This window comes from Nymphalis io, chromosome 3, assembly GCF_905147045.1.
Source record: "Nymphalis io chromosome 3, ilAglIoxx1.1, whole genome shotgun sequence".
In the NCBI taxonomy this organism is placed as follows: domain Eukaryota; kingdom Metazoa; phylum Arthropoda; class Insecta; order Lepidoptera; family Nymphalidae; genus Nymphalis; species Nymphalis io.
The window spans coordinates 9,631,501-9,655,329 of record NC_065890.1 but is presented as its reverse complement, the minus strand read 5'-3'; positions in this window follow the sequence as shown (position 1 = coordinate 9,655,329).

Here is a 23,829-nt window from a genome sequence, read left to right as displayed (position 1 = left end):
TCGCGATTAGATCCTATCGGGGTACGTTAAATAACATGTTTCCTGCAATCATTGCGGCTACTTTATAATATGATTACAATTTTCGTAGCTTTCAGTTCAGTAACGGATCACATGAATTTCGAAACAAACCACAGACAATTAAAATAGATATATTTTTTTTAATTACCTAACATAATTTTCTAGTATAACCAACAGATATTTCGTTTATTAATAATTTAATATAGAAAATGTTATCTACTAAATAATAAATAAATAAAGATGTTAAAAAATAATACTGTACATCATAATTGTTTATTAAAAATTAGAAAAGTAAAGCAAAAATAAATAATTTAAAAAAATAGAATATTAAATCTTATCGATTTTATGAACGCTTGTCATTGAAAAGCACATACATAAGATTATGATTTTAATAGTATTTGTAAGATCTCGTGGTTAAAAATACGAATAGGAAAGCCTGTGCGACTCTCATGCGCTGCCAGGTTAAGCCGTTATTCCTTTAAATAAAAGGTTTAAGAAGAAATAGAAGAGTAGTTATTAAAATATAAATAATTCACGTCGTTCTGACTGTTCTATTATTATAAAAACTGATTAATATCATACATCATAAACCTAATGTTACGTTTTTTTTAATTAACTGACTAGCTATTAAGAGTAATTTTTATAATTTCTATTAAACATGTTATAACACTCATTCGGTAAACTTTTTGCGTACGAAATTAATTTTAAACATCCCAATAGCTCCGAGCTACCCTTTAGACACGCTCTGTCAAGTAATTAATTAAAAACTGTTGATTTCGTATAGAAAAACGTTACATGTTATAAAATATAACCTAATAACGTAAATAAGTTGACAAATAAAAACAATATTAATGACAACATTTTAAGTAAACCATTAAATAAATTGAAGTGAAATCAAAATTAAAATATTATTCAAGCGGGCTTTTATATTCATTTTTAAATCGTCTTATTATATTATTTAGTATATTAGATCGTATTATCAGTGGCGATAAAATATGTGCATTTCAATGCAGTCGATTGAGTTGTATTGTTCTAAAAATCAGTTATAAGACTAGACTTACACACATATGTCAAATTAAATATGAGCTTATAACAATGTGTATTGAGAAATATTATGGCGTATTAGCAAATGTGATTTCTTATCCAAAAACATAAGATTCAGTCTTACTGATTCGTTTGTGTATTATTTCAGTCATCCGACGATAATTTCGAAACGCTTCAGAAGTATAAATATAATACTTAATATTAAACGATTCTCAAATTCCATTTGAAAATAATATATGTCATAAGTTACACGTAATAAATACATAATGTCGTCACATTAGGAGGCAGTCAGTAATATACTGCGGCCGCCGCTAATGACAGTGCCAGCTTATTGTTTTAAATCGCCGCCGCCTAATTCGTTGCATGGCCCCTAATTACTACCTCGCCCAGCAAAAAATAACGAATTCACCCCTTCGATGTGCCATCTGTAAGATATATGAAGTGAAACTAAATTGCTCTTATGATTATAAATGTTTAAGCCTCTGTAATTTCAGAAATAAGGTTTACTAGCTGTACCCTCCGATGAAACTTAGGAAAACTCTCCACTTTCGATTGCGTAAACAGTTAAAACAAAAAAGTTTGTAACGACCGTCCAATTAGTTTAAGAATCCTCACAGAAGCGCTTCGCCGACCCTAAATTTTTCTCCAATTAAATGCAAAACTCGCTTTGAGCACCGGCGCCGGTTATATAAAATTTAAAGTCCACACAATTCGCGCAACACAAATTTTTATTACCTACGCCCTATAAGTAAGTAAAGAAAAAGAACAAATTAGCCAAAGCTTCAGTAGAAGACGTCCGCGCTATATCCCACTCGGGACACAAGGGTGTAAAAAGTAAAACAATAAGGATTCCGTGCGGCTGCGAGGGGATATTTATTGTTAATGAAAATGGCGGGATTTGAACTAACGTCTTGTAACTAAATACCCCCTCACGGTTAAAGCGAGTACTAATTTGGTTTTTATAGCGCGTCCTTAATTTGATTTGGCGGCATCGCGGCCGCGCCACTATTGCGAGTAACTGCAATTAATTTGGTCGGATTATATTTTTCCAGGCGCCTGCGAACGAACGGCGAGCTAGCGGGCTACTCGCGCGCCCACAACGCGATCGACCAGAGGAGGAAAAAATAAAATAAAACTTAAGCCCCGTTTAATTTGAAGGGTGGTTCTGGGCTATTAAAGTAACACGCTTATGTATTGCAAATTATATTGAAATTTGTCTTCCATTACCGAGCGTCTTCCTCACACAAATGTTGCCCGCATTACGAGCGGGTGATTTTTATTCTTCGTTACGCCCACCCTTGTCTCCCGGTTTTTTACATCGGAAGTTCTGTGGTGCCTTTTTTTCTCGCTAATTAAAACTCTTCCGCGCTGTTTCCTTTTCGAAACGAGATCCGATCAATTAATTTTTCGGCAGTGTAAGCCATCTCTCCAAATTTAGTGAGCCTACTAAAAAAACAATTTGTTTTTGTAAAAGATACACAAGTTTAATTTATATAATAAAATAAATAATAGGTAACATTGCAAATGAAAAAATATTTATATTCTTACCGCAATTTAAAAACGGCAGAGAACGTATCAATTTAAGTAGTAATAGTGTTCTAATGATAAAACGCCGCTTTGTCTAGAGAAAATTGAGCAGATTATTACAATAGGAGCTCGGAGAACTATAGAGCAGTGGCATCAAGGTAAATGAGACGGTAGCTTGGAGTAGATCGAGTCACGCATTCAATTGTCTAAGCAATAGAGATGCTTAATAATAACTTAACTTTCATGTCAAAGACACCTGAGAGATTTATTGTAATATTCACGGCTTCTGTTAACTAAATCGATTTATAACGCGTTGAAATTAAAATTTACATTTAATTAATTTTATCAGATTTACTTTCATATAATAAAAATATTAAGATAATTTAATACCTATATACGGAAATAGTACGGAAATAAAAATAGTAAGTTTATATGTTGTTTCGTTTTTGTGATAAAGCTTATCATCAATATGGCGAAAAATTCTCGTTGTGTGTTCTTTCCAAGCAAACTCTGCCAAGAAAACTTTGTTCGTAAGGTTTGCAAATCTCGAATATGGCTACAGAAATTCAGAATAGTACTTGTAGTTACTATTTCTATGTTGAAAAATAAAACGACAACTTTTCTTCAGTATATTTTTTACGTTTCATATTATTATTATTAATTTTAAGCGTTATCTGTACAAAAATAAATTGGTATTTATAAGTTTTCGGAAAGCATACAAGAAAAGAAAACGCGGCTGGGTTTTTATATATAATATAACATGTAGCACATTGTTATTGGCTGATCGGCATCTACTTATTGTATAAGAATATTTATTTTAAAACTCATGATTGTAAAGAAATATCCCACGGAATACCTTTAATTTTACCCATAATAGAGCCGTAGCTTTTATTTATTATTTGGGTATGTTAAATATGTTAATAAATAAATAAAAATATTATAAGAATTTAAGCAGATCCCAATTTAAAAAAAACAATCATGGTCACGGAATGGTAGCAAGAATGTTAGCAGCATTTTCTCGTCGAGCTATCTCTGATTCTTTAAGCAAAATGAATAATGAGTTTATTTAATTTGTATTATTAGTAATATTATTATGTAATTTAAGTGTAATACGTAGAATCGTACATATTGAAGCGGGAAGGTAATAATGATAACAATATATAGGTATTAAGTTCTATTGTCACTCGAATGTGACGTCAGTAATGGTTACAGGCGGGTTTGGTGGACAGTCCTGGCTTTAATTGTCGTGGCATGGCATAGCATGGCTTGGCATGGCATGGCTGGGCTTAGCTTGGCTTGGCTTGGCTTGGCTAGGCTTGGCATGGCTTGGCATGGCATGGCATGGCATGGCATGGCATGGCTTGGCATGGCTTGGCATGGCATGGCATGGCATGGCATGGCATGGCATGGCATGGCTTGGCTAGGCTTGGCTTGGCTTGGCTTGGCTTGGCTTGGCTTGGCTTGGCTTGGCTTGGCTTGGCTTGGCTCGCATGTGGCATGTGGCGTGGCGATATGTAGCGTGGCATCAGCGTGGCGTTACAATACAGTTTACATATTATTGTTAAATTATTTGTGAAATTTTTTAAACTTACGCGGAACAAGTACAAACAACAAGGAATATCCATGTTTAAGGTCCCTTTGGTCACTAGCAACCAGGACCAATCTTATAAGGAGTTTTTTAAGCTTTTTGGCAGAAGATAGCAAAACTATCAACACTTTTTGTCTAACACTTCTATAAATTATAATAACAAATAAAAAAAGGCTTAATAGTATAATAAATAATAATAATAAAGAAAAAATAAGAAATACTTATAAAATTACAAATAATAATAAAATTAAAAATAAATCACATTGTAGGTATCAAGAAAATGAAATAATTATTTTGTTTTCATTACATCGTATTCAATCCAACATGTATAATGGTGACGAGATCCGAAAACCCAAACAGTAAAGCGCCCTTCAATCAGTTGTAATGAAGGCGGCAAGCAATTTGTCGGCAACGGCAATGACCAGCGGTAGGCAGCGAGAGCACGCGCCGGATTAAATGGAAATCAATAGCAATCGCCGACGTGACCGACGCGGCCCTTCATCATCTCCCATCACAAACACTGACTGTGAGAACCGAGAGCGAAATCTGAGACGCGTTGCAACTAATGCGACGTATCATTCCTGAGACAACATGACTAGCTGCTTCAAAACGTTGATCAGAGTTGTGTAATTTATATAAATTTTATAAATCAATTTTGTGTTTGGCGTAGCCAGATTATGATTAAGAATTAAAAATAATTAATTTTATTAACCTATATACATATTAGATAATATAATTTAAAAACTTATTTCATAATTTTTAAAAACGACTTATTGATATTATTTTATAGTCGGATGAATTTGTGTTACAAGTATTTGGTAGAAAAAACAAAACAATGTCTCTGCAGAATAAAAAAAATGTATCCATATATTTGTTTCTATAAATATTATATCTAAAAGTAAATCCCAATACCGTCGATACTCATCGATTTCAATTGCCAGTAAGTAACTCTGTATTAGTTCGATCTTTCTACGGGAGTCCGTAGAACAATTCCTGTTGAAATCACTACTCTTGAAAACAATGACGGAATCAATATAAATCGCTTGCTATTACGTACAAAGACTAAAATGTATCTCAGTTCAGAGAAACCACTATTACAACCAAAATAAATAGAATAAGCATGCTACACATAATAAAAAGTAATATGAACTGTAGACATAAACAAAACATATAAATATTATGTACATAATTTTTTTAAAGTATGTTATTTCTAGATTATTACGCGTTGATAGTTGTTAATTATCTAATCATCAAGTTGTCATTAATATAATATAATAAGGTAAGTTAAGGTATTTAAGGTAAGGAGAATATGATTGTAATGAATGCGAATGCTTGTTGCACCATTAAGCTTACTATTAAATTTTTTCTACAAACAAGATATCTGAGGACCATTTCATATTTGAAATTGATAGTTCTGCCTTGAAATAATCTATGTTACTCTTGGGTATATTCAGTGAACACGTCCGCGGACAATGCGGCTGTAGAGCCGAAGCACTTCCTTCGATTGTGGGTGTCCGATGATTGATCAATCAATGCATTAGAAAGGCTTAATTGCATCAATTCGATTTTATTTGTACTGACGACGTTCTTACATTGTACGTAATTGTACCTAATGCGGTTCAATGAAATCGGTTTCATAGACAAGAGTTTTTTTTATTTACTACAACGTAACATAATTTTTGCGTGTTATATTATATTAGTTATAAAGTAAGGTATTGTTGAATATTACGAGTAGCACTCAATGAATATTATATTAAATTGAAATTGTATGTAATTTTATGTTTTCATATATATATTTGACTTAATTTTTCAATGTAATGTATTCTTATTTATCAAATTATTAACTATTGATATTTAATTGTGAATTTGACGCAAAACTTTTTTTTTAAATCCTGCAAATTTTATTCTTTTAAGTTAACGTTAAGTCCTCCACTCTGACAATTGATACAATTAAGTAATTTAGTTCGAATGATGATTCTATTGAAGATTTTATACTTGACTGGCTCACTTAAATCTCTTTTAAAAACCAAATTACACAATTCAACAGATTAAAAATGCAATAAATGCCATTTCCTGACGTGTTAAAGGGTAATTGAAAAACATCAATAGTACCGTATAAATATAATGTACATAATAATATATTGGCATAGATAATAATATGTATAAATTATATTTTCTATAAAATAATAAAAATGAAGATATATGATTTTTTATTTATTAATTTACGTTTACTAAAAATCATTAAAAAACTTAAAGATAAAAAAATATTCTAAAACTAATCTAGCTAAATGTAACGATTAATAAAATTATATCTAAACACAGCACATATATGTACATTAATTTTGTTACTAAAATCGCATTAATTTTTTTTCACTCCTTCTACAATAAAGAAATTTTTACTAATGATGCGAAAGTGCGTTTGTTTGTTACGCTTTTACGTCTTAACTATACATCATCATGAAATTTTGCATCAATATTCTACGGTATAGAAAAGGACATAAGGTACCTAAAACGCGGGCGAAGCCGCGAGCGCAAAGTAGTTAATATATATTCGCCACCGGGTATCTATATAATATTATATATGTAAATGTATTTGTCTGTCTGTTACGCTTTCACGGCTAAACGACTTTACTAGTTTTGATGAAATTTGGTACGCACCGGTACAAGCTGGAACCCCAATAACGGTCATAAGCTACTAACAACTAAAGACCCTTAAAGACACAAATAGTCATAAATACGAAATAATCTATTAAAATCTGAAAAACCCGAAAGTTTCGTAATTTGAATTTGAAACCTTTTGCTAAATGAAGTTCATTCAATGTATCATTATATCAATTGCGGTCTCGTAACAGCGAATAATAAATTAAAATAGACTACAGGTCATTGGCATAGGCGTGCTTTCCAGGGCTCAGCAATTCTATGTATTTATATTATATAAGACACAACTATTTTTATTTATATTTTATTTATTTATTTGATGTATAAATAAATAAAAATCATAAACATTAAATTATACTTATACCGTTATATATCATATCGGTCATTATTAATTAATATTAATTTATATAATGTTATATGAATCAAATATTAAATATAAAATGATTGACTGTTTAAATGACGTTATATGTGTATATTATAATTAATTAATCGTAACTGATTATGTGCATAAATACTTCTATTAAAGATTACTAGGTGGTAGGGTTTTGTGCAAAACCCGTCTGGTTAGGTGGCATCTCATATTCTATCCCCAAACAGAAATGCTTAGTATTGTTGTGTCTCGGTTGAAGGGTGAGTGAGCCAGCGTAACTCCTCCTATTAAGTTGGATCCTCCTATGAAGGGTTCTATCAGGTTGGTGGTGCATTGGCGATGTAAGGAACGGTTAATATTTCTTAAAGCGGCAATATTTTATATTAAATAACAACAATGTTATAAATAGTTATGTCCGTAAGGTAGCGGACTGGGATTGGAGGAACTGAAGAACGAGCTCAGTTACGTGCAGTGGGAGAGGCCTATATCTCTCAGTGAACTGACACGGGCTGATAAAAATAGCTATTTTTTTATTTTTGTAGAAAAAATCTCTTTAGGTTGTCTAGTAGAAACCGCTTTTAGCAATAAGATCGTCTATTTGTATAACTCTTGAAAAATGGCGTAATTTGTTACTTTGTTTTTCTTTTATTTGTTGTATTACAAAGTTAATTATTTGTATTATGTATTGTGATGAATATATTATTATGTAGGATACATAGGATATTTATTTTACTTAGGTACAAATTTACAACCTACTTCCACATAACCAAATAGAACGTTCCGATATGTTTTAGGTACACCATACCCCAACACTAACTTAGTAAAGCAATATCTGCAAAAGGACAAAATATCGCTGCAAATAAACATTTAAGTTTATGGACTCGAAAGATATTACCGATTCGTGATCTCCTTTTTCTTTAGTTTCGCGTTTCGGTCGAGCGGCCATCTTGGCGACATGTGGCGGGAGATTTAGGCGGGAAACGTGCCCCGTCATATTAGATTATGTCGAAATGAATTGAGCGCCACTATTGGATATGTTATTGACGTAGATTTGCGATCGAAGGAACGAACTGATATTTCGTATTGTTATTAAAGCGGCCCCCGTGGACGTGCGCCGCGTCTCAACTACGTCTCCCGATACGCCGTCCTTATGGACCTATCGTTTAGGCCTCTTTATATTTTTCTTATGTAAATAGGGTTTCATATCCGATGAGCTTTATTTATGTGGGAATCGTTTTAGCGAGATAAGTCTCTGTTCGGTTTCAGTGTTCAACTCTTATGACGCACGTGAATATCCTTTAACATAACACACGAGTAGCTTGATTTATTTGACGTGAAAATCCATCTTTTATATTGTGTTAGAACATTTGTTACTGTTGTAATTTTATGTGATATAATACAGTATACAAAATTATATAAATTAAAACCGTAAAAAATATTGCACCCAGTAAACAACGCAAGTTTATTAATAAAATTCAAATTTTGTTTGTCAGCAAAAATTGACTTTCACTTTTAACACTTTCCTGTTCTGTCAAAAACTGAGTATTATTAAAATATTTTTCAATGCATTGCATTTAGTTGTAAGTATTCGAAAAGTTTCCAAATTAATCATCAAAAATAAACCCATAACAAAACTTTAAGGTGAACTTCCTATATATAGTATTACAGAATTAGAGATACATCATTGTTCTACAATGACCATATGACATAATTGAAATTAAGAATATAAATACATTTTGTACCTAATTTTTGAGTACCTTCATATTCTGGTTTCAATTCAAGCAATAATGTAAAACTTTATTTAAACCATCAATTACAAATTGTTGTATGTGTGCATGATAACAGATATGACTTGCGGATTAAGAATATTTAAATATACGAACTTACCTAATTCGTACACATAGTCGGTAAATAATCAAGTGGGCCTCATTAGCCAAATACCAATTTGAAACCACATACATAATGTAGAAAAAGTATGTAACACTTCGCTTCGCTTCGCATACTTGGTTACAGCTTAGCAGATAATACTTTTGAGCCGTAATGTGAATTTATATGATTTTTTTAAATCGAATCATACGATTCTGGGATTAGCGTGTTCAAACATAAAAACTCTCCAGCTATATATAAGTATAGATAAAAACATCGATTAATCTTAATTTTCTTTCTGTATTTGTCTACTGTTATATTTTATATGACAACAAAAGTATGATCGATTATTGAAATTAACTATTATAATTATAAGCACATAAATTAGCTGTATACATATATTTATCATATACTATGATATGCTTAAGGAGTACTACGAACTCATTACTATCGAACGGACATGTCGACATAGCCACAAAACATAAGCAATACCGACAAATAATAATATCGAGCACTTACGGGTCATTTATAAACTACGGCTTATAATATTACGCCTTATTGGAAATGTAATAAAAGGAAAATATATAAATTTCCTCAACTGTAAACAAATAAATGAAATACGCGTTAGATCAAAACGGTAATTGACAAATTCCTAGAGCATACATTACATAATAACAAATTAATCAGAATTTACAAACAAACAGTTTAAAAATACACCAAATTTAAAGTGTCGTCAAAGATCAAAGATGCTTGTGCACTGAGTGATGTTTAAACATCTTCAAGAGCCTCGAGCGGTAAACAGTAGCAGACACTGCGGTCTAAGTTACAGGAAAAAAAATCGACTAAGAAAAACATAAATTGTTATTACATTTTCCTGTTTCACTTTAGTTAAAGAAATTCAACATTCCTCCATTAAAAATCTTATTGAAACGCTTAATAATTTTATAATAATCTTATTGTAAATGGTTATAGCCTGTTAATGTCCCACTGCTGGGCTAAGGCCTCCTTTCCCTTTTGAGGAGAAGGTTTGGAGCTTATTCCACCACGCTGCTCGAATGCGGGTTGTTAGAATACACATGTGGCAGAATTTCAATGAAATTAGACACATGCAGGTTTCCTCACGATGTTTTCCTTCACCGTCAAGCACGAGATGAATTATAATCACGAATTATTGTAAATATTTAAGGTTAATTAATCTAACGCAATACATAATTACTATTAGTAGTATTAGTTTTTTAAATTTTTTGTTAATTCGTTTTTCGTCGGTCTCTGACAGTTTATAGCTAAATATATTAGGCTTAATGGTAACAAAGTATAGTTACAGTATTTTACTTCTAAATGAAAAAATGCACATGTAACTTTTATTTGACCTTTTAACATTTAGATTAAATTATATCACCAGCACTAAAAGTCCAAAAGATTGTGCAAAATTCGAAACCGGTTTATAAATAACAGAAATAATATATATAAGAAAATGCCCCAGAAGATTTGAGTTCATTGATAGACGATCGTTCAAACGTCTGCTAGTTAGTTACAGTATTTTACTTCTAAATGAAAAAATGCACATGTAACTTTTATTTGACCTTTTAACATTTAGATTAAATTATATAACCAGCACTAAAAGTCCAAAAGATTGTGCAAAATTCGAAACCGGTTTATAAATAACAGAAATAATATATATAAGAAAATGCCCCAGAAGATTTGAGTTCATTGATAGACGATCGTTCAAACGTCTGCTAGTTAGTTACAGTATTTTACTTCTAAATGAAAAAATGCACATGTAACTTTTATTTGACCTTTTAACATTTAGATTAAATTATATCACCAGCACCAAAAGTCCAAAAGATTGTGCAAAATTCGAAACCGGTTTATAAATAACAGAAATAATATATATAAGAAAATGCCCCAGAAGATTTGAGTTCATTGATAGACGATCGTTCAAACGTCTGCTAGTTAGTTACAGTATTTTACTTCTAAATGAAAAAATGCACATGTAACTTTTATTTGACCTTTTAACATTTAGATTAAATTATATCACCAGCACTAAAAGTCCAAAAGATTGTGCAAAATTCGAAACCGGTTTATAAATAACAGAAATAATATATAACCATGTTACCATTTTCCCTTTTCTTATGATATCATGTATAATTGAGCATATGCGTTTTTAATACGTACTAGCTACCCGTCTAGACTTTGCATGCGTAGAATAATCTATATAAAACGTTCATATCGTAATACACTGTATATGTATTGGTTTACGCTGCGCACGCCAGTAAAGCTCCCAGTCAGCATGATTTCTTCCGACATTTTCAACAATAATCGTGATATTTCAACCAATTAACACGAAACTTATATTAATTATTAAACTAAACCTTCCTTATGAATCACTCTGTCCATTGGTAAATACCGTATCAAAATCTGTTTAGTAGTTTTTAATTTATCGCGTCCAGATAGACAGTCGCGGGTAACTTTGTTTTATAATATCTAGTGATATGATCCTGATATGCTTTTGTTACAGGTATATAATATATATTTAGTGTTCTAAGTAGGCTACAAAGTTGCTTTAAAATACTTAATAAGTTGTTGCTAAATTAGTAAAATGTTTAAGAAAAATGAAGTCGAGATGGCCCAGTGGTAAGAACGCGTGAATCTTAACCGATGAACGTGGGTTCAAACCCGGGCAAGCACCTCTGAATTTTCATGTGCTTAATTTCTGTTTATAATTCATCTCGTGCTTTTCGGTGAAGGAAAACATCGTGAGGAAACCTGCATGTGTCTAATTTCATCAAAATTCTGCCACATGTGTATTCCACCAACCCGCATTGGAGCAGCGCGGTGGAATAAGCTCCAAACCTTCTCCTCAAATAGGGAGAGGAGGCCTTAGCCCAGCAGTGGGACATTTACAGGCTGTTACTTTAACTTTTTAACTTTTTAAGAAAAAGAGGTATGATGATATGACAGCCTATATTTAAGGTATAGGTTAGGAAATTCAAAAACACTACCTATTTTTGTAACATTTAAACGGCCTAAAATTACCAGAACGTCGGCTTTTTTGTGGGCTATAGAAATTAAAAAAAAATAGTAATTAATGCAGTTTTAGTAGTATTTTTTAATATTTACTTAAATAAGTTCGAAGTATATTTTTAGATAACAGTGAAGAATCTAAACACAAGGAGATCGCGATGTGACGTTTATCACTTGGGACGCGGCGTGTGCCGCCGCGGCATGCTTTGAACTTCAGGGTAGTTATGAAAATTAATAAAGCGACGTGTAATTGCTTCCGATAAGCGGCTGCGCAGGAGCACTCCCGTTTTTTGTCGATCATTTAATGACTTAACGAGCGCAATGCGTTTTTTATAAATGTAATCGTAGTTTAAATGAAATGAACTATATCAAAATATTAATTGTAGATATTATAATGTATAATTAATGTCGTAAGAGGGAACTATGTTGTTATGATTTTTGTGTTTAGTTTATACATCAATACCTTAACTCAACAAAAGTCATGTTGGCGAGACATTAGGCCGAAAAGAAAATGCCCCAGAAGATTTGAGTCCATTGATAGACGATCGTTCAAACGTCTGCTAGTTATTTTCTTGCAGTGCAATAAAGCATTACGCCGACCCCAAATAAAAACGATAGGTAATGGCAAAAAAATTATGATAAGTTATGTCAACGTATTAACTGAGGTTCCATCTGCTGAAGCTAAGAATATAAAAATTTTATTTCTCGTCTGGGTAGGTACCACCCACTCATCAGATATTCTACTGCATAACAGCAGTACTTGGTGTTGTTGTGTTCCGGTTTGAAGGGTGAGTGGGCCAGTGTAATTATAGGCACAAGGGACATAACATCTTAGTTCCCAATGTTGGTGACGCATTGGTGATGTAAGCGATGGTTAACATTTCTTACAATGCCAATGTCTATGGGCGTTGGTGACCACTTACCATCAGGTGGCCCATATGCTCGTCCGCCTTCCTATTCTATAAAAAAAATTAGGGTTCAGATCCGTTTGTTCCTAAGCACCAGAAACAAAATCAAATCTTTCAGTCATATTTTGTGTGTGGTATAAATTTCGTTAAATAATAATATAAAAGTTTTTCTGTAAAAGTCGCCGCCAAGAAGATAACTTATACAATAAACTATATGATAAAAAAATATTCAATTAAATAAATTATAATAATTTAGGTAATTGAATAATTTTATAATTGTAAATATTCACTTTAAACTTGTCAGTTACACAAGTAATATAGTTCAATATATTATTAATCCCTACCAGATTCAGAATCCAGATACTACAACACAATAAATGTTGCCATTTAAATTAGTCTAATACAAGTTATAAACAATAATTTCTATTATGATATTTTATGGCTGTTTAATTGTTACTCTTGAACGTGGTATATTTTAATGGGCTTTGAACATGCGTCTGTCAATTTGTGATAACTTTATCTTGTGTAAGTAGCTCTGCACCCGTCGGAGATACAAAGGAAAACCCGTACTTTGCCGGTATGTCGTCTAACTATTGCTCAGCACTTCAATGGCGCCACTACAAATGAAAAAAATATTATTTTAAGAACCTTTTAAGTAAGGTGGGATACCTTGGATTTAAATGTGCACTTAACGGATGTTAAGTGTACTTTTTCATAAGCACTACACGTATTAGTTCAAATATTTTAAGTATCTAATAATAGAAAAATAAGAATTAGCTTCTAAAATAATATATGAATATTTACTATTTTTTAACATATTTTATACAAGACCATTTCGACTGCTATAATCGAAATGGAAGTTATAAACTTTATATTCTTTTGTATCGTTTAACTTACGCAAAAAAAATGTTTTATAATAGAGCTGCTTGTTCTTAAGATCAGCGCATTCAACCACATAAACTCATGCATATATAATAAAGCCTAAGCCTAAAAAATTTTTGAATTAAATGCGAAAATATTAAAGTAGAAATTATAATTTCTGAGGCTATACTCAATAAGCTTGACAAATACTCGCGTTATAAAATCTCATGCAAAGATACTAATAATATTAAGTAAATCATTACGAATTAATTTATACATATACGTCAACCGCACCTCAAGAAACGTATAAGCCAAAAGGACCTATCAATAAAACCGAACTTAACGTGTTTCTATATAAAACACTTTGTTATTAAGTTGACAAGCAACCGTAAAAATGTTCCTTTAAAATGCTAAATAAACAGATCAATCATGTTAAAGCGATCCCACCGGGCTCGATCCCCGAAAAGAAGCCTACGTAAGCGTCTATTATAAAAGCACACAGATGTTACCACAAGACCGATTTTATAATACCTCCCTTTCCCTCCTTCATTTCCTTTTACTGTTTAAGAGAGACAGAAAATAAAAGTGATAGGCATTTTTTATTCTTTTTCGAAATACGAATTGTTCTACATCCAGGAGAGTGATTGACACACGGTCGCCAGCGGCGTGCGGCGCCCCCCGACGCGCGGTATTAAGCATTTCACAAGATGGCCCTACCAGTATTATCATTTTATAATTTATAACGCTAATTATGAAAGGTCCGCATGAAAAATAAAACAAAGGTAGAACAGGGGTCATTTTTATTTTGTAGGCTTTGCGAACGCATGTTGTGTTACTTTTCCGGTAAATAAATCTACGAGGGCACATCAATCAAGTTGTCGTATGAACGGGAAGTCTCGTTTCACATTATTATGTAGATCTATGATTAAACGATTTAAAAAGTAACGAATTCATGATGTTGCGGTAACATAATGTAACCCTTTCGTATAATAATACTTTTTAATTTTTTATAATATTGTTTTTTCCCAATTAAACTTATTTCAGTCACGTTATGCTATGCATTTTATGACATCTAATTTCGTAACAAGTCGCAGGTTTAATTTAAAACATATATGTATGAATTACGATCATACTATAAAGAGCCATAGATAGAGAAACCATCTACAAAGTCACAATAATGTAATAATATAAATATTTATAGCAGCGTATTCATGGATAGTAATAAAGCAATATGAGCATGGATGGGTCGCTCTAATTGAATCGGGTACGACGTGAGAAGACTAACCATCGAGTAATCCTTGGACCCCACCAGAACATGTATATAATTGGAGATTTCACGAGATAACACTATGACAACTAATTAAGGACCGGCCTTCTAGACAATAACATCAACTGAAACATCCGATCATAAATAAAATTTCTTCATATCAATCTGCTAGACGGCTACAGATGATCCACTCTAGCTAATGAGATTAACATCAGTAATTCAAGATTACCGAAACTCAACCCATTCGAATTAACTGAGCGCGTGAATTTACAATCTACTTAACAAATACACGAGCCCACGCTCCAATACCTAACTATTAGTGAGTTAATGTGACTTACGAAACTGTCGTAAGTCTAAACAACATCTAAACATGGAAGTAAGGGTTATGCCAGACAAAATAAGCGAAGGCGGTGAGCACTGAATTTTGCGTAACGATGTCTTTGCTTTCGTTTAATCGTTAAAACTAGTGATGTATGGCGATCTTACTTATAAATATTGTTTAGCACGTGATTTCATAACAATGCTGCGTTTTCTTCTTTCGAATGTCAAATTAATAATGACAGAAAGAGATAAATCACTTAACTAAACAAACGCTAAGAAGTATTTACAAGTAAGCTCGTAGATTATTATTTATATTCTTTAGATAAATATATATTGATTTATATTATTTTTATTCGAAGGTACGTTATTCTTAAACAATTATAATAGTGCCGTTTTTTTAGTAGAGCACATTATTACGTATCAAGCAATACTGGGGCCGATTTCTACTAGTTTATAACGATTACGATACGTTCCCGATTCAATTCCGATCCAACTTTGAATCAACTGTATTTATTCGAATCGGAACCGAACCGATATGATGTTAACATATACCGTTGAGTCAAAAACTTATAACAATAGTCGATAATTAAATGAAATAATAGGAAAACGGAAAAACGGCAACGATCACGCTTCGATTCGATTGCGATAAAGTGACAATTTTTTAGTAGAATTATAAATAACGAAATACGAAGTCTTTATAAATCAAGTACCCACCATTGTGAATAGGCATCATGCCAATATAATAAAGTTATGATTCTTGTTTTGTTTTTGTTTTTACTTATTTACGTAGGTAATCTAAGAGACTGTTATACTTGGAGTAACGATGCGTTCATGTAATAATGGTAGCTTCATTATAAACATAATCATACATCATTCAAACGTGTTTAATAAAACCAGTCATCACACCTCAACTCAATCTCAAAAATATCAGGAAAATATTTAAATCAAAAGTACTTGAAATACATAGACCAATGCTTACTTTATACTTGAACTGTTTATTTGTATTATATATTTATACTTTTTTCATTTATCCGCTCCCGCCCTAATGTACATCAACGACCGAGGTTCTAAAATTCAATCAACTTTAGCAAAGTTGTTATTTTGTAGAAGTTCACATAGACTTATATAGACATCAAGATAAGCGAAACAGGGATTTAATGCGTATTTCGTCGCGTTTCCCTGCTCTCGCCCTGAGCCGGTAAGCCGCGGCGCACTCGCAATTCAAACACCACTGAGCCTAAAACCGCTTTGGCTTAGCGCTTCTCGCGTCGAACTTGATACCCGTCCTTCAACTTGTAATTCGAGATATAGGCGCCGAAATAACGCAAATTCTCGCAACTCAGCTTATCCACTTCTTATTGTACCGAAAATTTATATATATAATCAAGACGTAGTCTCGTAACAAACTATGGTGGCAGGATTATTTGACACGAGACTAGTGCGGTATAGCAACGTCACAAAGGCTGTCCTGCGTCCACTCCGCAAGACTACGTGGTCACGAGCGTAATCCTTATTTATGGTAAGACGCCGAGCGACGCCTCCGCTGAACTAACTATTTGTCAGGCCCAGCGTCCGCTGCCAGTATCAATCTCGTTGGCGGGCTTAGCATATCGACTACATCGCTCTTATAATATATCATTATAACATCTCTATTCACTTTCAATTCAATACGCCCCTGTTGGTAAACACGAGCTATTAACTGCAAACGTGAACGATAATAATAGAGTCACAAACTGACCAACAAAAGTGAATCTGAATCACCCCCGGCAGCTTAAATACAGCGGGAGAGGCGCCCGTTGGACAAACGACACCAGCCCCGAGCGGTCGTTACGAGATCGCTCTAAATTACGCGCAAGTTACGCGGGCATCTCTGACTATTACAGCTCTATTTTGGCAAGTCATAACAGGCCGGGTGTGTCCGTAGCGGGCGGTCGAAGTTGACCATTATACTGTTTCACGTTTTTCAATGACCACACTGACCGCAGCCCCTATGGTGTGTGCGAGATAAAATCGTAAATTATAACCCAATTCCATAGCTGTTAAAACTTGACAGATGAAAAGGCTTAAAGCCAAGCGTGAGTATCGTTGCTATATCGTTAACATTTCAAATAAAATAGGGGCACTTCAGTGTTAGGACATTATAGAATGATTAACGTTGTTAGCTTTGTCTGTGTTTCCATAAAACGGGATAAGATTTTAAATTGTATTTAAAATGAGCGATGGCCGCTGTGCCTCCTAAATCTATTACGTCGAAAGCTAAATTGTTGTGCGTGAGGAAAAAAAGCAAGCCTTTTATTAATTTATCTAGTAAGAATTATAGATGTATTTGACCATTTGTCTTTGACCACACTTTTTAAACCGTTTTTATTTTATTTTTTTAATGACCAACAACACGGCTAATTAAGCTTCTCGGTCACACGGTGTACGTGCTGCGGCCTGACATCGAAACTGCCGATATCGTAGATCAACCTGCTTAAAATTACTCTTAAAAAGAAATTATTCTATAATGTTACCGTGTCTGTAGCGTTTGGTAAAACCAAAGTAGAAACAACCAAAATCAGCGAATTATCCGTATAATAAGTTTTATATTTAATTTCAATAAAATTGTACTTACGCTAAGTATTGTAGTTATTTATAAAATGCAAAACTTACTGTTCTTTTGATACGAAAACATTAAAGACAATTGAAATAAAAAAGTTTATTAGATTTTTTAATATAAATGCCATAGATTTCATGGTCTATTATATTTGAAATGCGATTATTAAATTAAATCACAGTATCGCGTTGAACGCCGGCCCCCTGCCGTTCGGTCCATTCTACGCGCCCACTATGTGCTCAAACATTGGTACTCATAGATTTCCTAGTTCGACCAAATAATCGTGATACTTGAAGGTTTTTACTAGGTCGCTATTCCCACACATATCTAGACACGATTCTATTTACCCTGTTTATTTATTTGATTGAAAGATATAGCTTACATATCAATTAAATATAAAATATGAACTAATTTAAAAGTTTCCACAATGTACTCAAAGAAAACAGAAAAACAATAATACCTACATAGAAAACTCTGAAAAACCATAACTTATTTTAAGTTATTTTTAATTAGATTAATCAACATAGAAAGTGTACCTAATTACAAACATTTTTGACAGATGCATTATTTATAAGCTCAACTAACAAATATTACGTTTCAGTTAATAAATTAATAAACAAATGTGTGTGTCGTTACAAATACATCAGTTACTATAAAATTACCAATAAATAATAATAATAATAATTTAGTATTTCTCATTTCAAATATCAAGATCTCATAATCCGAATATTGCCTATCATTAATGCTTAAACAATAAAGGTGACCAGTGATTGTGGACAAACGACTTGTGCATGCGGGACAGATGACTTCCAGGACTTTATTAATTTATTACTTACTCTCACAGTCACAAGTATGGACCACATCTGCTGATATAGCTGAAAGGAAACTTTAAAATTATTACTTTTATTATAAAGACTAGCTGCTCCGCGCGATTTCACGTGTTAAACGATACTTCTCTGTTCCCGTGGCTCGTAGCGTAATGTTATGTATTTTACTAAATAAATGGGCTTTCTAACGCAAAAATATTTTTTTCTAATGAGACTAGTAGATCGCTTTCTAACATAACAAACTCCTTGCGCTTTATTTTATATTATGTAATTTTAGAGTTTAAGTTAATTATTCAAAGTAATATTATAATTATTTAACATGCACTTAAGCCATTGAATTAATTAAGCATGTAATTATTAATTGAATATTCATTTAAATTAGAAGCAGAAATTTTTACTTAACTTTTTGTAGTCATTGCAGTATAATGTTTTATGAATAAAAATGTATACAAGTTTTGTATTTTATATATAACAGATTTAATTATATGTCTTATTATTATTTTGTGGATTACGCTTAATTATATTTAGATAATGAACGACCTTTTTTATATTGAAATAAGTTCAGCAACGGCAGATCTTACTAATGTTATAAATGCGAAAGTGAGTTTGTTTGTTTGTTACGCTTTCCCGTCTTAACTACTCAATCGATCATCGTGAGATTTTGCATACACGTTGTCAGGGAAACAGAAAAAGTGTATATAAATCGAAATTAGAATTTAATATTATGAATATACGTGTTTAAAAATATATATTCCGTAATACTTGAATTAAAATATTTTACATTAGCTGAGTATTTTGACTATAATTTTAAATATTTACTCTTTATATTATTAAGTCTATTTATCTTGTATAAAATAATTTGGTCCGTCTCCCCGATTATTATTCACGTTGGAAATGTTGAAAGTTATTCAAAAAACTACCAATAAAGATGTTGTGTTGTAAATCGAAAGATTATATTTCTACGGTGTAATAAACAAACGCTGTCTTTACGATCTATGACAAATCAGAATTACTATCACAACCTTTGTCCAACGGAGGTACTTGACGCATTCAGGCCAATAAAATAACTCATGTCCAATTTATGTTAATACAATAAATACTGACATAAATAATTTTGAGTGAAGGCTCAAAAGACAATTTAAATTTATGAATAGAAATGGACCTTCTTAGATTATTAGCTATGCGCTTCAGGTTTTTAGCCTAGACGGGAGGTAATAATATTATATTTTAATTAACTTACGTTTTAAATTATCTTCTTAGCTACTTTATTTTAATTAAAACATGACAAAGTGCATCCTCAATAAAAACAACAGTAATGAAATTATATAAAACGCTCACTATTATAAGTTTTTTCTTATTTATGTAGCGACATTATTAGTGAATAGTAGTAAAGTAAACAGCTGTAAATGTCCCACTGCTGGGCACCTTCTCTTTTAGAGGAGAAGACTTGGAGCTCATTTGGCGACGCGGCTCCAATGCGTGTTTTATGATACACAATATACATATGTTAGAATTTCGTATTCACTTTTCATATCACAATAAGCTCAGTATCAGATATCAGTTCTGCTTGCTCGGGTTGAAACCTGGTCTCTTCGGTTAAAATTCACGATTGGATTGTTGATTGTTCAAACCACCGGACCATCAAGATTAATTAGTGATGGAACTAAAAATTTACAATTTCACCGAAAAAAGAACGAATACAAAGTTATAAAATATTTAAAAAATTCTACCAACATTTTACATGTCTCGAGGCAATTTTGGTCGAAACGAAAGTGTTCGCGTGAAGGAACATGAACCGCAATCATAATAATACACTAAGTAATTCATAATTTTAATATAGTAGTCATTTAATTGGAAAGAGCGACAAACCGACAGATGCTTGCGGCCATCTTGCGGCTGAGGAAACTATCGTATGCCGCTTTCGTGACTTTGCGGTCAAAATGTCACCGTTTAAAATCAAATTTTGAAAAAGAACGTTAAAACATATTTTAAATTCATCATTAAAGAATTATTAAAACGATTGAACCTTAAATAACGGAAAGGGTCCAATATCATTTATATTCCGTCTATTTTTGTAATACGAACATAATTATAAAATGAGAAATCATGGTGAATTATTACATGCCAGAAATTGGATTACATTTTAAGGAAGTTAAATAATTTTTAACTTCCTTAAAATGTAATTCAATTTTTTTTCAAATAGCCGAGATGGCCCAGTGGTTGGAACACATGAATCTTAACCGATGATCGTGGGTTCAAGCCCGGGCAAGCACCACTGAATTTTCATGTGCTTAATTTGTGATTATAATTCATCTCGTGCTTGACGGTGAAGGAAAACATCGTGAGGAAACCTGCATGTGTCTAATTTCATTGAAATACTGCCACATATTTATGTATTCTACCAACCCACATTGGAGCAGCGTGGTAGAATAAGCTCCAAACCTTGTCCTCAAAAGAGAGAGGAGGGCTAAGCCTGGCAGTGAGACATTAACAGGCTGTTACTGTTTCTGTAAATAATTTTTATACCAAAGTTTTTACTGGTGGTAGGGCCTTGTGCAAGCTCGTCTGGGTAGGTACCACCCACTCATAAGATATTCTACCGCAAAACAGCAATACTTGATATTGTTGTGTTTCGGTTTGAAGGGTGAGTGAGCCAGTGTAATTACAGGCACAAGGGACATAACATCTTAGTTCCCAAGGTTGGTGGCGCATTGGCTATGCAAGCGATTGCTTACATTTCTTACAATGCCAATGTCTAAGGGCGTTTGGTGACCACTTACCATCAGGTGGTCCATATGCTCGTCCGCCTTCCTATTATATAAAAAAAAAGTAAAAAATAATCTAATTCTCGTACAGAATTATACTATTTTACAAAAATTGAATCATTCAATTTTTATACAATGTTTATATTGTTCTTATTATAAATACGGAATTACAATATTGTTGGAGGCCAAAAATGGTATTTTATTGAACTTGGCCACTAATGGAAGGATTTCGTACAGGCTTGTCAGCATACATTCAAAAGGTTTTTTTGGCAACTTATATCAAGGCGTACGATTCCCATTGCTTTGTTACGGTTGAGTTATCTAATCACATTTTAGATACAACTGAGATCCCATGGTTCGCAGTGCATTGGCATTATAAAAAATAGGTATACCCTCTTTCAATGCTAATGGGAGCAAAAGTGACCACTTAAGCTAAAGTAGCTCAATTGCTTGTATTGCAGAAAATAAAAAATACAATATACGGGGCTTTAAAGTCTATTTCAAGTTTTATTAAAAATAATAGACAGAATTATTTATCTAAAACTTACATTAATCTCGGACGTAAATGCAAAGAGCTATGCGGAGTTTATTAATCAAGCGGAGACAATCCGGACTCGTAGTATTTTTCTCGAATCTTCATTATTTCCCCGGAGCTAGAGCTGATGAGAAATTAATCCGGGCCAGGTGGCCGCAGGTGCCGACCAATCTTATATCGCAGTACGCGACAGTAATACGTGCGTTTACTTTTCCTTCAAATGTCTTCGAGATATTCTAAGACCAGTATTTACTGCTTACACCAGCTAATCATAGATTTATGTCATAGAATTAGTAGAAATAGCAAATTACAATCAATGTAAAAAACTTTACTTTCTTTTAAAAAGTAAAAATTCTGATATCAAGTTAAGTCGTCCCTTTAACATAAATGTTGAAAAAAACTCATAACTTTACATTTAATATGTTTGATACAAATGTTTTATATAATAACACGACAGATAAATTTATAACAATAATAATAGGAATTATGTCATGGAAAAACAGAGAGTGAAACATTCATTTCAGTTTTAAATTGTCATCTTGGTGGAGACTAAGCGGTTTCAGCTGTAAACTTGGTAGAAAAGCGGCAGATTTGAAGGAAACTCGAGGCTGCGGCGCGCCGTAATCCGGACATATCTCAGTGCATTGCTCAGCGCGACACAGCGGGACTTAGCGAAAGCCGCGCCGCAGATGCTTATCTCAATAACAGTTTTATTTATTTTTGCAAGCGCCTGATCCGCTCCCGGCGGATTCGTCTTAAATGAAAAAAAGAGGGGCGTGTTCACCTTGCGATGTTAAGTGACGTACATTCGTGTCGAGCCGTATCAAAGCTACTGTGATTCCATTCGCGAGGCTAAATTTAAAAGACTTTTGAATTGTAATGAAATGAAATTTATTCTAACTGATAAACTCTTCGCTATAGGACACTTAAGAAGTCAGATCTATTTATCGATATTTAATGAAGAAAGAACAAAAATGATTATTATCATAATTAAGTTTAAAAAAAAAATGAAAAATATAGACAAACTTTAGTATATGATACGTTGATTTGGATTAAACTAATGAGAAACTTGAGGGCGTCTATCAACGGCAAAAAACAATACAGTGTTGTATTGGTTGGACCATAAAGTAAAAAATAAATAAAATGAATAACTAAGTATGTCTACATTATAATAACAGTAGAGCCACGTCTATATAGGTATAATGCGAAAAAAATACCGTCGAACTAAAATAAATACGCATTCATTTAATTAGTATTTGAGCTTTGTGTAAAATCACTCTTGCGTAACTTTACATGATAAAATTAAATTCATATAGAATAATTAAATTTATATAGGTTAATAACCGGTTCGAAGCCGTATCGTTTCATTCTTTGTAGGTTCTACAAATATATATAGATATAGTAAACTCAGTAGTTACTCTAACTTGCAAATAAAATAAAATGTTACATTAAGAGTTACAATAATTAACAATAGTGATAATAGAAATAGTAATGAATGGGAGGTGAAAAACACAATATTTTTCAACGAGTAACTAAGTAAAGCAAGCACGACGTCTAATTAGGTCATTTGACGTAATTGCTAGCTCCAGATTGGTTTTTTCGCGTCAACAATGTCCCACGAGAACGGCGTCGGTTGGTCTAATGAACATGTCTA